The following is a 15129-nucleotide window of genomic DNA, read 5'->3' as shown; positions in this document are numbered from 1 at the left end:
CTGTTTGACATTGGCCTATCTCTTCTTCTGTGAAGTAAAAGAATTATGTCAATTCCAAAAATGTTTTACGAAAACCTTTAAGCCACTTAACTTGAACCAGTTAACTTTAAGCATAACTTTAAGCATATCTAAAGTCTGCTCAGCTAAACAACTAAAGAAGTGCTTAAATTTTAAAATAAATTTAAATCATCTTGTAATCATTCACTATGTCTGTAGTATCAAGCACGCATTCAAATCTGAGCCCCAACTCCTTACCCTGCTAACATGCAGACTCACACTTTGGCGCTAGGCTGGATCCAGCCTATTGGTTATCAGATAGGCAAAGTCAAGTACAAGACGCAAGGGACTAATGTGGATTAAACTCTTCTCTCAAAAGCCATACTCATGTGAGTATTGTGCCTTAAGTACAACATTAATTGTTTGATGAAGCAGAATGTAAATAATTAAGTGCTTAAAGTTAATTCAAGAATCAGGTCTCAAAAAGAAAACTAAAGAAAAAGTGGCTGAGAAAGACAAAAGAAACAGATTGTTGAATCTGTATTAAAAATAAATGACCTCTGGGTTATATCTCAATGCACTCTGCCTGAAAAATACTGCTTCTTTCTGGCTAAAGTATTAAATCTTATTTTTAATACACGAAATGGTAAATAACCCTGGCAAAGGTTAAATTAGTTCAGTGGTTGATAACAGTACTAAAGTAATTCTTAACACAGGGTGTAGTTCAGTTATTGGCATAAAGGGCTCACATCTCTCCTGCTTATTTAAACACACTTGCACTTCCAAACCCAATTTGGTAAATAGCTGGGAGCGGGTTAATATCCCGTATTCCAATCTCTATGGTAACAACCATAGAGATAGGAGAAAACGTGGAAATCATGACGCTAGTAGGGTTCTGTCCCTTTCACTCCTTACTCTACAATACAGTTACAGAAAGGAAAACAGAAATTGAGCCACTTTTTGAGACACCAAAAAAGGTCTGAGGCACCTCTCAGCATCCTGTGAACTTCTGGTCATTGTGATCTGTCTTCTGAACTACAGATCATTCTGTGCACCGTTATTTTAAGCTGTCACCTATCTAAACGACCAGGAAGCCAATATCAACACTCAACAACTATATTCTTACACACACAACCCTCTGCTACCAATATTCCATCCTTTATCTATAGCTGTAAAAAAGGAAGCTCCCTGTTTTTAAGATGTACGCTTAATAAATCCATACATACAAGAATCATTACTTAATGAAGGTAGGGTGCTAGAGTAACATTAAAGACCTGATTAAGGCAGTGAGTTAGAGAGAGAATTAGTTCCTCTATAGATTCAGTCACCTTTTCATAAAATGGTTAAATAGATTAATGTTTTGTTCTTCTCAGGAGAATTATGAGCATTACTAAAATTTTATAAATGTTTTGAAGCTCATATTTCAAAATTTCCCAAAAATTGGGAAACTAGAGAAGCAAATGAACAACTTACATCAAGCTGTCTTAAAAGAAATAAATTGAACAGCATACAAGCAAACAAATTAGTACTAGCTAAAGCATTTCCAGATCCCTCACTCCTGCATTCATTTCAACAGCATTTCATTTAAATGCAGGCATATGTATCTGCAAAGTTTAAGCTTCAATCTTTCAAACAATTCCACGTATCTGAACTTCACTCCTCTAAGCGGTGCTACTGATAAAACTACTCATGTGAACAGAGTTAAGCACAGGCACAGGACTAAGGCTAAAGCAAGTAATAAAGAAATTAGCTAATTAATTCAGTGTATCACTAACAATTATTTTTGAAAAGTCAAGGACAGCTAAGAAGATAGCAAAGCTTAAGAAATTAACAGCTGAAACACTAGGGGAGGGGGAGCAATTAGGTTATGGTCCCAGCAATTACCCTACAAAAATCTAACTTCAATACCTATTAAATAACAGAATCAATGCTAGGAAGAAAAAAAGTAATAGAGCATCCCTTCAATAACTCAATAGTCACGACAACCACACTATTTTCTCACCATTTGATGAGTCCTCTTCAGTTCAAGGCTGAAGTTCACGGGTGCTGTGGAGATCACTTGGCAATTGCTCTGCTGTAATTAATCCATGAATAAAGAATGGGCTTCGCTTTTCACAGATACCAAGCCAGCACTTTTCACAACCATTAAATCCACAAAAATATTAAAACATTTAGAAGTTACAGTTAGGCCATTTTAGCAAAACTTTACCACAGAACCTAAGTTTAATAACAAATCTTTCTTAAATCCTCAGGGATATGTTCATTATTATGACTCAGGCCTATAGCTATGTTAGAGTCAATATTATAAGATCTGAATGAAATATAGTAAATCCAGCCTTTCGACTAGACCATTAGTCTTTATGCTGCATTGAGCATTTTAGAGGCTGAAAAAAAAATTAAATTGAAAGTTGGCTATTGAAAAATCAGTAAAAAAAAATGCTAGGGTTTTTTTTCATCTGGAAGTTTATAGGAAATCTAATAAAGTAGATGCAAGCCCAAAGCCAGCACATACTTCTTGCAGTCCTTACTGCCTTCAGAAGCATCTCTAGATCAGGTCTATACTGGCAAATTCAGAACTCTGTTTTCACTGTACAATAGTAAATGCTGTCCACTTCAGTCCTTTCTAGATTACAACCTCTGTCATTGCCAGCAGACTGAAATTGCAAAAGTAATGAATTCCAAATCCTGTATTTGTCTGGGTAAATCAGAGACTGAATGGCTACAGAAGGAAGTAGAAAACCCATACATGAAAGAGGACGTTCAACTACAGTTACTAGGTTATTAAACTGAAACTTTAAACTTCAACTGATATCAAATTTACAGAAGAGGTCTGAAGGGAGGCTTAGATGAATCTGTAACAGGGATCTAGAAGGCTGGATGAACATCAGGGGCAAGGCAGGGCTCAAATTAGAAAAATAAATAGCAAAAATTTTGGAATTCCCACTGGCTGTATGTCCATATGCCATACAAACACAGAATAGCAAAATAATACGTAGATGTGCAATTAATGAAAAGATTATTGTAATTATTACATGTGGGTGTACCTTGATGCCCTCCAACTGGTCTGACTTACCTAGGAACTGGACCAGATGAAGGTAATGGAGTAACATGCAAGTACCCTGGCAAGCCAAAGAATCTAACTAAAAAGTTACACGGTAATGACACAATGCCAGTTTTCATTACAACAAATTCCTCTAATCCTCATAGTTGTAAAATAAATCTTAGAAACACATAGCAAGGTAATTTGTAAAGTAATGTGTGCCTGAGTCAGAAGACAGCCTCCAGCTTTCTAATCATCCCTGGCTAGCTATGAGCTTCTGTGCCATTTTGGCAGATAAGTACCTTGCTTTGGTTTTGCCACCTCTCAACTGACCTAGGCAATTTAGTATATCCAAGCATGAAGTCTGCTGCATATAGGAAACTCCAAGTACAGGAAGCTGGCGGGATGTCATCTCAGCAGTGTGGGTTATTATAAATCCCTCTCTTCCACTCTATACTGATTTTGTCTAGAATTTTAGATTACAAATTCAGGGTCTCAAGATCCTCCAGGGCCTAAATCCAGGATTCCTAAAGAAATGCCTACTAGGTCTCTTGTTGTCAAGAGTTTCCCCCTTCTGACATAAGAGAACCTGTGCAACAAGGGGGAAAAAGCTATCATTTCTAGAGACAGAACTTTCTCGGGGCTGGTGCAAGTCTATGGAATGAATGTGCCTAGGAGCTAAGTGCCATCAGAAACCTAACTGCATTTTGTTTGAAGAACAAAACACATTACTTCGACCTTGCCTCACTAACATAAATACATAACACATATATGGAAGAAAAGACAGATAAAATAAACTGGAAACATTCAACTGCACATGCTCCTTCCCCTGGCAACAAGAGAACAGATAATATGACAAATGCTGGTCATGTCACTTATTACAGTACGAGGAGATTCTCTGACAATATAATGGACACTCTCTGAGGAGAGGAATCTATAACAGAGGGCAGGCACTCCTAGAAGTGTTCAGGTAGTGCTGTAATGAGAACTCTATGAGGAAAGGAGTCCATTACAGAAACTGCAGCTTAACCTCATGTTTGCTACCACAGCAGATAAGACTTCCACAATTCTGATGAGCCCAGGTTGTTTGGAATGGAAATTTGATCTAAAGAATTGCCATCACTTTCGGTGAGGCTCAAAATCCCTTTCTCTCCCTTCTGTCCTCAGCTGTGTTCCCGCTGTGACTTTTTGGCTTCACTAGTCACTGAGGAAACAAACTGATGATCCTCTCCCAGATGCTACAGCCAGAGAATGCAATACCCACCTCGTATTACATGGATTTTTAGACTATAGCAATTGCCTTTCTCACTTGTTCTGATACTCAGTTAAATATTTACCCATTCTGATCCTTAAATTATTATAATTGTGTGTTATTTAACTTAAGAGATATGAATGGAAGATGTAAATCAAGACTATTACATTAGGTTTATGTTTCGTGCACTCCTAAGTAATACTGAGAATAATGATTGTGTAGTATCACTATTAGCTCCTTAAGTCCGAAATACAAGAGCATAATAATGAAGATAACTACTCAGTGTGCTTACACATAATATACGTTTCAGTCTGTACAGGATCGGGGCCTACATGCATTAAGTATGGAATCCGAGAGCAAGTATTAGATATTAGGGGATGTAAAAATTTCACTTTCATTAAAAATCTTAATGAAACTTTAGGAATGACATCTGAAAGGACAACAGTGTGATTCATATAAGAGAATATCATGTCCTATTAAACAGAATGATGTGCTATCTTCTATGTCTTATTCTTATATTACAGTTGGAAAAATGGGTGAAAAATAATAACTAGAATTATTTTAGGGCAAAACTATACATAGTCTAAGTACAGAGAAGTGGTATCAGCAACGTCATAATTTTATATTTTTCTTTACTGTTTTCATTGCTATTTCTACTGCAAAGTCCTCTTTTCACAGGCACATAACCTTCACAGAAAAAAATTATAAGACATTTACTATTATTCTTTTCAGTTGAAAGGCACACTTTTTGAAAATTTCACTCACAGTAATTTTAATAAAATAAGAGCAAAAATGTAAATACACTTAAAGTCATTTATATTTCCTCCTTTTTAACAGAAAGGTTTTACGAACTGAAGTTTTTTCATCTGGCTAATTTTCAGTGAGAACTTGGTTTAAAAAATTAGTAATCAGTTTCTTTAGCAATACCAAACTTCAAATCCAAGGAAAATATAATACCATAAATGCATAATATTAGCTATGTGATTACTTACATGTTGCCTTGCACTACTTTTTCACTAAGGAGCTCCAGAATTACATATTTTCTGAGTAGCAGTAGTTTTCGTAGCCATGATGGTCTAAGCTTTTTGAGCCCAAAAGCTTGCTGTTTTCAACTGTGTCAGTTGGTTAAAAAAAAAAAAAAAAAGAGAGAGAGAGAGAAATTACCTCTCCCTTCAAAACTTGTTCTGCTTATATTTTTGTCAGTGAAGCTCTAGAAGGGAGCAGTGGAATCATAAGAAGCATTAGGCCCTGAGCCTGCTAACGTTCGTCTGCAAGTAGTCCGAGTTCAAGAGGACTAGCTCACAGACGTGAAGGGAAGATTTTGCAAGTCAGTGGGAACAGAGCTCCCAAACTCTCATTATGTACTTTTGAAATCTTCCCCAAAGTCATGGGAACAACAGCTTGCAGGTCTGAGGCCTCTGCTTTTGACTGCTTTCCTTTCCCTTTTTAAAAGTGTATCAGATAAAAAAACCCCACTGAAGTCAAAAATCTGAGGAGCGGCTCGCAGTGATGCGTTGGGTCTCTCTACAAAGGCAGGGGGTCAGCACAGCCCGAGGAGAGCTCACAGGAAAGAATCCTTCAGCAGTCAAAAGTCAAGTGCAGACTAGTGTTCGGGCGGCACTGTAGCCTGCCTGCCTTCCCTCCGTGGCTTTCAGCAGCTCGCAACCTCCATCTCGGTTTCCCCATCTGTGAAATGGGGATAGGAGCACTAACCCAACTATCAGGTACCTTATGATCAGTCACAACGCGGGGCGGAGGGGGGGGGGGGTTGCGGCGTGAAAATGAAAGTTCACGTTTTCCCCTGAGCATTGCGAGCGGCCGAGGCGGGAGCGCTCTCAGAGTTGAACCTCGCTCCGTCAAGTTCCTCGGAGAGATATTTTTTTTCAAATGACCAGTGTACGGCACTCCGGGCCCAATCTGCCCTGAGATGCGCCCACACACCACCGCTCAGCTTCGCTCCGCCAGAGGCTGTTCGCAAGCCCGGGCGGGGGCGGGGAGGGGTGGTGGTTGGGGGGGGGGTCGCCGGGCCGCTGCCGCCGCGGCGGGCGGGAGCCGGGCCGCTGCCGCGGAGCCGGTGCGGCGGAGCGCGTGAGGCGGCGGGAGGGGGAGCGGCGGCTGCCAGGGCGGGATCGGGCCCGCGGGCTGCCTCCGCGCGATGTGGGCAAGCGCCGAGCGCTTCAAACCCTCCGGCTTCGGCGGGGTGCGCGGCTGGGGGGGGGGGGGGGGGCTGCAACCTGAGCGCTGCGGGAGCCGCGGGGGTCCTCGGAGGCGCGGGGGGGGAGGCGCTCTTCATATTTTCCTCAGGTCCTCTGGCGCACGTCCCCCTCCCCCCGCCGGCTTCCTCTCCCTACCTTCCCAAAACGCGCTGCCCCCCCCGGCGCCTTTACCTTGACAAGTCCGCGGGGCCGCCGGAGGTCTCGCTCCCCCTCTCTCTCTCTCCCACACACATCTCTAACGCGCCACCTCTCCCCACGGGCCGGGACTCTGGGTGACATTTCTCTCTCTCTCTCTCTCTCCCCCTCCCTCCCCCCCTCCTCCTCCTCCTCCTCCCCCTCCTCCCCCCCCCATTAGTGGCGGTTGGGTTGGTAGCGCGGGAGCGCGCGCTAGCGGGGAGGGCGTGGAGCGCGCGCTGGCTGCGAGCGGGAGGGGGGGAGGGGCGGCATTGACAGCGAGCGCCGTGTCCGTAGCGCTGCCTCAGCCCGAGCGGCTCTCCCCCCGCGCGCCCCCCCTCCCTTCCCGGCATGCCCCAGGGCAGCGGGGCTGGCTCTAACGAATTTGAATGAAGAGCCCTGCTCTTTCGGCGCCATTTTCGAGTGATGCCCGATCGCATCGCTGCCGCGGGGGAGCCGCGGCTCGCGGGGCCGCCCGCCGCCGCGCCGGCTGCCGCCAAAAGTCACCTCCCTCCCCCTCCGCCCCCCCTCCTCTCCCCCTCGCCGCCACTACCACCGCCGGGCTTCGGAGCGGGTGCCGCCGCCGGCATAGGCGGTAAGAGCCGGAGGGACCGGGCGCGGCTGGGGCAGAGGGAACTGGGCGGGCGGGCGGGGGGAAGCCCGTCTTCGGAAAACGGGGGCAACCTGTGCCCCGTCGCCGCCCGCCGCCGGGAAAAGTCGCCTCAGGAGCCCGGCGGGCAGCGGGCGGGAGGCTCCCGGAGGCGGCGGCAGGTCTCGCCGCTGGCTCCTGGGCGGATCTGTCACTCGCTTCCTTCAGCCTCAGAGGGTGGGAGCGGGCGGGAGCGGCTGCCTCCTCCGGCAGGTAACCCCGCTTCCCCGAGGCGGCGGCGGGCAGCATCTCGCCCAGGCGGGGATCCCGGGAGCCCCGCTTCCCACCCCCGGCGGCCTGCCCCGGGGGAGAGCGGCGCGGAGGCGGGCGGGGGAGCTCGGGGCGGGCGGGAGGCGCGGGACAGCCGGAGCGGAGGGTCGCGCCGCGGTCCCGGTGTGCGCCCCGCTCTCCCATGACATGACAGGCTTTCCTCTGATCTCCCCCCGCTCCTTACCACCCCCACCCCCCCGCGGATCCTTCCCTCCCGCCTTCTCCCCCGCCTCTCCGCCGTGGAAATTTCGGGGCAGCGCTCGGGACACGGCGGCTCCTGCTTCCCGGCTCTGCAGCAGCAGCCAGGATGACTTCTCCACTTAGATGCACATCTCCCTTTCTCGCCCCCCCCCCCCCCCCCCCGCCTCCTCCTTCCTCTCCCCGTGTTTTCGTAACCCGGATTAATGCCCCTTCGCTCTTTCTCTTCTCCCTCCCCCCCCCCCCCCCCCCCATAAGAGGACAACCTTCGCTTTTTTTCTCTGCTTGTTTCCTTTCCATGTTAGCAGATTAACTTCTCTGTTTAAGCGCTTTCTCCACCTCCCACTTAAGCGCTTAATTTCCCGTGTCACGATATCGGAGCCGCCTTTAGCAGAAACCTGGGTGACGGTTATGCTGCCACATGCTATCACATTTATCATCTCTGTCCCTTTGGGTATTAACGAAGGACCAAAATGCTGTTCATCGCGTATTGCACAGGGCTATATTTTTTCCCCCTCTTAGCGTTAAAACGCGAGTTTCCTTCCTGAACTAGAGGGGGGAAACATAATCCGAGGCCATTTGAATCGTGCCAGCTATTTGTAGGTGTTTTTCCTCTCCTCCCACACACCCCAAAACCGAGTAAATACCCTCCCCATAGATAGCCAACCTAATACTGTGATCAGAGCTGGCCATTCACCTCCTCTTCTCCGCCTACAAAATTCTCTGTCACCCGGGTCGCTATTTGTCATTGGCTTAGCTATTTTTTGGTGGCTGTTTCTATGTCATTTCTCGGTGGCCAGCAGCTCTCGGTCTCTCGTAGCTGTATAAGCGCGATCGTGCTTATTGTGATAGGCGCCGAAATCGCTCTCGCAGTCTCTCCGCTGAGCGATTCCCCCGCCGCGCACACAGAATATGTGACACGGTGCCTTTTCCTCCACGACGCCGTTTAACCCTCTCGGGGCTGGGTTTGGCGTGGGCGCTCGCGTTTCGGAGTTGCGCGCAGGCACAAGACATCTTTTTGTCGCGGCCGTTCCTCGGTGGGAGCGCAGGCGGGGATAGCACCGTGCGGCGGGGTAGGCAGCTCCGCAGCAGCGCGGTAAGCTCAGGCGCTGGCAGGCCAGCGGGCTCCTTCCCAGCTACAATTTCTAGCGTTACTTTTTACTCCTCTTCCTACTTCCCTCTTCACTTTCGGCCGCCCGACCCTTTTTTTTTTGGTTGGTGTTCTTTTTTTTTGTTTGTTTGTTTGTTTTTTTCCGGAGGCAGGAAGGCGTGTGGATATTTTCCCCGATGCCGTGTGATCGGCGGGCGCTCGGGGCTGCCGTCGAGCTGGCAGGCGCGCAGGATGCGCAGCGAAGGCAGCGTCGGGCCCCCGTTAAGGCGCCCGTTCTGCAGAGACTGGACCGGCTGCTGCCCCCCCTGGCTGGCTGCGGGGACGCGGTGCTGGGGTGGGAGGTTGGACCGGGTCACAGCCTTTCCCCGCTCCTCTCCCCCCTCTCCCCCCCCACCCCACCCCCCCGCACATCCCTCCGCGGCGTTCAAAGCCAGAACCGGCCGCCTGGCGCTTAGCACCCTCGCCACCGAAAATAACGAGTTAACCGAAGAACGTAGGAGGGACGTAGAGAAGAGTTGGGGTGCAGAAGTGCTGTACAAAAGATTTCTGTGTACATGGCTGAGAGCGTGTAGTCTTAAAGTGAAATGCAAAACTTAGCGTTTCCAGCATGGCAACTGGATTGTGATTCAAGGTATTTTTCTGTGTAACGCAGAAATACAATAGTTCAAGGAGGTTTTTCTGCCTCGAATCCTTAGTTTCCCTGGATTCTTTTAATCCAGTACACAAATTACACTTTTTCAGTCCTTTTTTCCTGGGAATAGCTGCTTTGTTTGTCTCCACAATTTATACCTTTATGCCCTGATAGCTAGAAAATTCAGTTTAATCTCTGAAATTGTGATACGAATAAGACCCTATTGAAATTTAGCACTTATTTCTTTAGATTTGCATCATTACTTTCAGAGTGTTTTCAGAAACATTTTTAACAGTTAGTATGGGAATGTGCACAAAGCTGTTTCATTGTAGCTGTGTATGCTTCGAAATATCAGGATTTGAAGAGATTTACACTATTCAACAGTGGAAGTGCACTCACAGACACTGACTTTCACTTTCAAGGAAATAACTGTCCTGACTCATAGCTAATTTAGAAAAAAAATTCTATAATTCAGTACTGTACAGGTGCGTATGCATTTCTTTCCCACTGTTCGACAGTCATGTTCAATAGCGTGCAATTTATATCTATTTTTCATTTTAATTAAAATCTGTGCTGAGCACATATTTGACTACATAAAACAACAGTTCTTTTCAGCTTTTTTATTTCTCAGCTGCACCATTCCCACATTTTACAATTACATAAAGGTGGGTGTGGCTAAAATGAAAGCAGTAAGCAATCTAATATCAATATATAGTGTATGTTAAGTAGGTTTTCCTTTCTTATTTTTGATGTACTCCTTATTTTGAGATATTTGGGGGGAAAAAAATCATGTGGTTTAAATAGACCCTTGTAGAACTGCTTGCATTTTTCACCTTAGTTAAAATGTCAAACATTAACTGGGATTGCTTGGCCCTGGAAAAGTTGCATTCGGAGGAAATATTAAATGAACTTAAAGATCTAAACATATATATTTATATTATATCGATAAGTGAAAGTTAAAGTTCTATGCTTAACAGATATTGCTTAGGTATGCCATGTAGCATAGTGTGTGTATTTTTTTAAAAAACTTTTTTTGTAATTTGTTTCTTTTCAGTCTAATCCTTTATCTTGATTCTTAGGAAAAACATCCACATAAGCTTTAGTTGTCCTTTTTTTTTTTTTTTTTTTTTTTAAAGCCCACTAAGTTGTACTGAAAGTTTCCAAGAGGTACCCTTTCATTTTGTAGATATAAACCTACTGAAGCTTGGAGTAACTCTGAGATTTTTAATTTTCCAGAAATAACAGTAATTTGAAAGTGTGACTATATATCTATGTGACTTTTTCATGTGGTAGAGTAGTATTACATAGGAAGCTTATTGTAGTAACATTTTAAAGGCAGACTATATATACGATAGCAAGGTGTCATAGGGTTCTTTTTCTGTTTGGTTGTTTGTTTGGTTTTTTGCTTAGCTTCTGGAATTCTCAACTTCTTGTTATTCCATCCAAAATGTAATGTCATGGAAGGAATTTTGCTGCTAAATTGTAGTCTTTATTTCCTTAATTATCCTTATGACTAATAAGTCAGATTTTGTAGTGAAGTACAACTGGAACTGCATACACACTACCTGTCTATGTACACCCTGCCTGTGAACACTGTAGGGAAGGTGCACATCTCATCCATCTTGAATGTCAAAAGCCATCCCAACAGGTGTATCAATACTTTTCTGTAACACTTTTACATATGTACAAGCACACGACCTTTCTTTACATAAAAAATAGCCACGTAACAGTTAGCATTTCTTTTATAGGACCTTACTGGTTTTTGTTATTTGCATTGGGAAGCAATTAACTACTGAATATATAAGGGAGAACTGAGAAGCTTATCAGTATATTCTACGAATATGCTGCAGGTATTCTGTTTTGTAGATACAGTCATCCACCCACACCCAAAAGTCCATTGCAAGTCATTCCAGTAATTTACATTCATTATAGACTGTCAAAGGTAGAGCGCATCTTGGACTAGTTTTGACTGTCTGTGAAAGAAATAAAGAATGAAATTGTAGGCTTTTGTGTACAAACAGAAAAATATTTTTATGATAAAGTTTTTAAAACTAAAAATAACTTTATGTACACCAATAAGTGTTCTCCACAGATTTTTTTTTTAACATATATATTATTACAAGTTCTAAACACTTAACATCTAACACTGGAACTCGATCTCAAAAATTATCTTTTCTATTATCAGTAATACTTGGAAAATTTTGTTTGAACAGGCTGCCCAAATTACTCTTGTACGTAGTCCTCTGTGACTCTTCTCACAGCCATCTATTTTTTTAATAGAACTAGTAATGTATTTTAAAGATACTAAAAAAAAAAGTTGATATGCCCCACAAATACGAAGAGGACATCAGACAGAGTGGAGATGTGTAGCTACAGATTTCCGATAACTTTTTTTTCCCCAGTGAAAATGTTGCTTTGCAATTTTATTTTTGTTTTGTGCATTGTTGTCAGGAATTACCTAAAAATTTTAGGTAAACTGATGTGTTAATACATAACAAGCTAGATAAGTTAGGTTTCAAAAGGAATCTCCTTATGGAAAAATACCTTAATTCTGGATACTGGACAATTTCAGAAATGGTTAGAATGAGCTAGGTATAAAAATTTCTGCCCATGTTTAATAGGGTGTAAGGCAATGTCTGTACTGATTATTTTTTTAACCCTTTATTGTAAGTTTTTAAAACACTCCAATTCTAATAAATAAACTTTGGGCTACATCTATTCACTAGGCAGTTGATAGTACCACAATTGAGGAATAGTTTTGATCTTAGCTTCGTATGTTGTGTGAGAACTCAAGCAGGCTTGCATGAATATTGGAGGAGGGTAGCAGAACTTGAGCTCTAGTGCAGCTAACACTTGAAGTTTGGCAATTTTTTACTCTAATATTTGGATCTAATAAAATCTTAGTGTATCATTAAAAAAATAGGTTCTCTTCACAGAGAATACTAAGTTTTATAACTTTATATAATTCTAAACACTTTTCCATATCTCGGTAATGAACAGTTGCTAGTGTGTAAGGATGACCTCACACACACACATTTGTTACCACATACACACAACAGTATAAAATGTAAATTATGTACATTTAGCTTTTATTTTGTTAAGTTTCCTGAGATGTCTTCTAAAACTGAAGACAATATTGTTATATTGCTCAAACCTGAAAAATAGCAGTGACTTTCAGTGATCGTTACTAATGTCTAAAGGAAACCACTGTTAGAAATAGGACCCCCCCACCCCGTGACTATTTAGTTTGTTTTTCAGACACTGCAATTAGTGTATCCACAGTAAATAGATTATTAATAAACTTTTCAACATTGAATCTAGTTGCAACTAATTAGTTTATTTAGCATGAACTAAAATTCACTTGAAGATTTGGTCCGAGAAAAAGATAATTACACATCGAATAGGGCTTAAGCTTGTATTTTCATTTTAAATGGTTTTATGTAAGTCCAGTTGCAATATTATCTTTAAGTATGTTAAATCTTAATATGGGGGGGGATTTTCAGAAGAACTTCTGTGTTTCTGGTTTAAGAACAGAAACTTTTTTTTAAAAAGGTGAAATAGAAGATGTGTGGAATACATGAAAATAAAGACAAATTCCTTTTTCTTGTTAAAGCAGGGTGCTTATTATATTTCCATAGCTGTGAGGGGGATTTTAGTATTTTCTGGAATAGACTTAAAGAATAAAGAACAAATTTATGGAAATATTTGTAAACAGGTGACCCGATCTAGGTATCGGCTACTCATTTATTAGGCATAGGATGTGACTTGTCATGGTACCTACAGTCAAAAAGTCAAAATAAATTTAATAATTTGGCTGTGTGAATGCATTGTTTCCTCCAGTAGATATTTGACTATAGTTACTACCTCTATCAAGTTATACTTTGTTCTTACCTGATCATGGCTAATTACTCTCATGGCTTTTTTTTTTTTTTTTTTTAAGTTTTAAAATTTTATTTCATCTCTTGGAATGTATTATATGACTGTAATATTTCCATTATATTTTTTAAAGTAGCTGATATTTGTAGGCTACTTTGTAATAAAGGGAGTAATGGTACTGCTGAAGAACAAAAAAAAAATAAAGCTCCTTAAAGAAAAACACTACAAGTTAAATACTTAACAGTCAATAGCATATTTTAGGAAATATGACAGTAGTAATCACACATCCATTAAGTAGTTTACAGTTACCTGTTGGCTTGTTTGAGGCTGGAGGGAGAGATGGGGGCAGGGAGAAACACACCCCCCCCCACCCCCCCCCTTTTTTTATTTTTTTCCTTCTTCCTCTTACTTTCATCTTAAAATGCTGTGGGAAGAATGAAAGCAGAAACATGCTAATCTTATTTGTTTCAGGAGACTTCTGATAATAGAGGCATATCACAGGTGTTCCTAATCAAGTCAGTTTGGTTAAAAAAAATTAAGTATTTTTAAAATTAGGATTTCCTGTAACATAGACAATGCGAGGGTCAAGCCAATGACCTACATCTATGTTTGGGGATCAACCATGAAACTGTGGGTGTTGGAAATATGTTATAATACATGACATTTTTATTGCAGGTTTCGACCTTTCAATAGAGAGCTGATTTTGGAGAACGGCTTACTCCTGTGATTGAAAAACTCTCTCTGGAAGCTTGATGGAACATGAGCATGGTATATATTATATTAACGTTTCTCTTATTATTTATGTTCTTTATTTTAAAAAATGTATACAGTAGTACAACTTATTCAGATTATTCAAAATAGGCCAGTTCTGCTGGGTTTGTTCAAGGTTTTTTTATTTGTTAAAATAATTCTTCTTTACACTCCTTCTGTAAAATTATAAGACTAAGTAAAAGTATTTGCAGAAGCTGTGCTCAGAAGCAAATGAAGTGGCTGAAAATATGTATAAAAAGCTCAGTTTGCAACAGCTTTGATCATTAGAGTTATATCAATTCTCCATATAGTATTGTTTTCATATTCTTGTCTTGGGAATTACTCCAGCTGAAATGTTGCTAATCCGAAACCAAAGTATGGATGATATAGTGTTTATTTTTAAATAACTTTATTTTTCTATTGGGAGAGTGTGTTAAAGAATAAAATAGAGAGCTAGCTGAGTAAATGTCAATGTACTGTGCAAAATTTTGTTTTTAAAGGCATTAAAAAACTAGCTACCTGACAAGCAAAGAAGCAGAAAACAGGAAAAAAAAGGTCTTGAGAGCCCTCCACCTATACCAGAATATTCAGAAATGTTATTTATTTTATCTGTTTGTCAAGAAATAGATATGATATAGTAAACCAGTGAACATTTAAGAATAATTAATATGGACTATGCTACACTCATATTGCAAGTCCTGCTTTGCACTAAAAGTACTAATTTGGCTGAAACTGAGAAATCCATTCAGAGTAATCTTAACCTATCTACTTGTATATGAATAATCTTAACTAACCATTTACATAAACAATGGAAATTAAAATAGTAACTGCTCTTGGATTGAGTAAATTTGTTTAAATACTAAATGGAGTAGTAAAAACTGTAAGACTTTATCTTCAGCAAAATATATTACAGTACAACAAATTTTATGAACATGTCGTGACTTTAGCAATTCCAGCTTTCAGCT

General features: G+C 41.9%; 2 long non-coding RNA genes across 10 annotated transcripts in view; one reads left to right on the top strand and one right to left on the bottom strand.

Moving 5' to 3' along the window:
* The window catches only part of LOC142403687 (uncharacterized), an 83630-nt gene extending 81568 nt beyond the window's left edge, over positions 1-2062 (bottom strand). For all 4 annotated transcript variants that reach the window (XR_012773677.1, XR_012773678.1, XR_012773680.1 and 1 more), the window contains exon 1: positions 2000-2062. This is a non-coding gene — a long non-coding RNA (uncharacterized LOC142403687). The remainder of the gene's footprint in view (positions 1-1999) is intronic.
* Positions 1-15129, top strand: part of LOC142403672 (uncharacterized) — an 80276-nt gene that overhangs the window by 44571 nt on the left and 20576 nt on the right. For 4 of the 6 annotated variants that reach the window (XR_012773667.1, XR_012773668.1, XR_012773670.1 and 1 more), the window contains exon 3: positions 14090-14182. This is a non-coding gene — a long non-coding RNA (uncharacterized LOC142403672). Of the gene's footprint in view, positions 1-5742; positions 6014-14089; positions 14183-15129 lie in introns of all 6 variants that reach the window. The other 2 variants (XR_012773671.1, XR_012773669.1) reach the window with 1 other exon arrangement.

The sequence above is a fragment of the Mycteria americana genome, chromosome 1, assembly GCF_035582795.1.
Source record: "Mycteria americana isolate JAX WOST 10 ecotype Jacksonville Zoo and Gardens chromosome 1, USCA_MyAme_1.0, whole genome shotgun sequence".
In the NCBI taxonomy this organism is placed as follows: domain Eukaryota; kingdom Metazoa; phylum Chordata; class Aves; order Ciconiiformes; family Ciconiidae; genus Mycteria; species Mycteria americana.
This window is presented reverse-complemented; position numbering and strand designations above follow the sequence as displayed.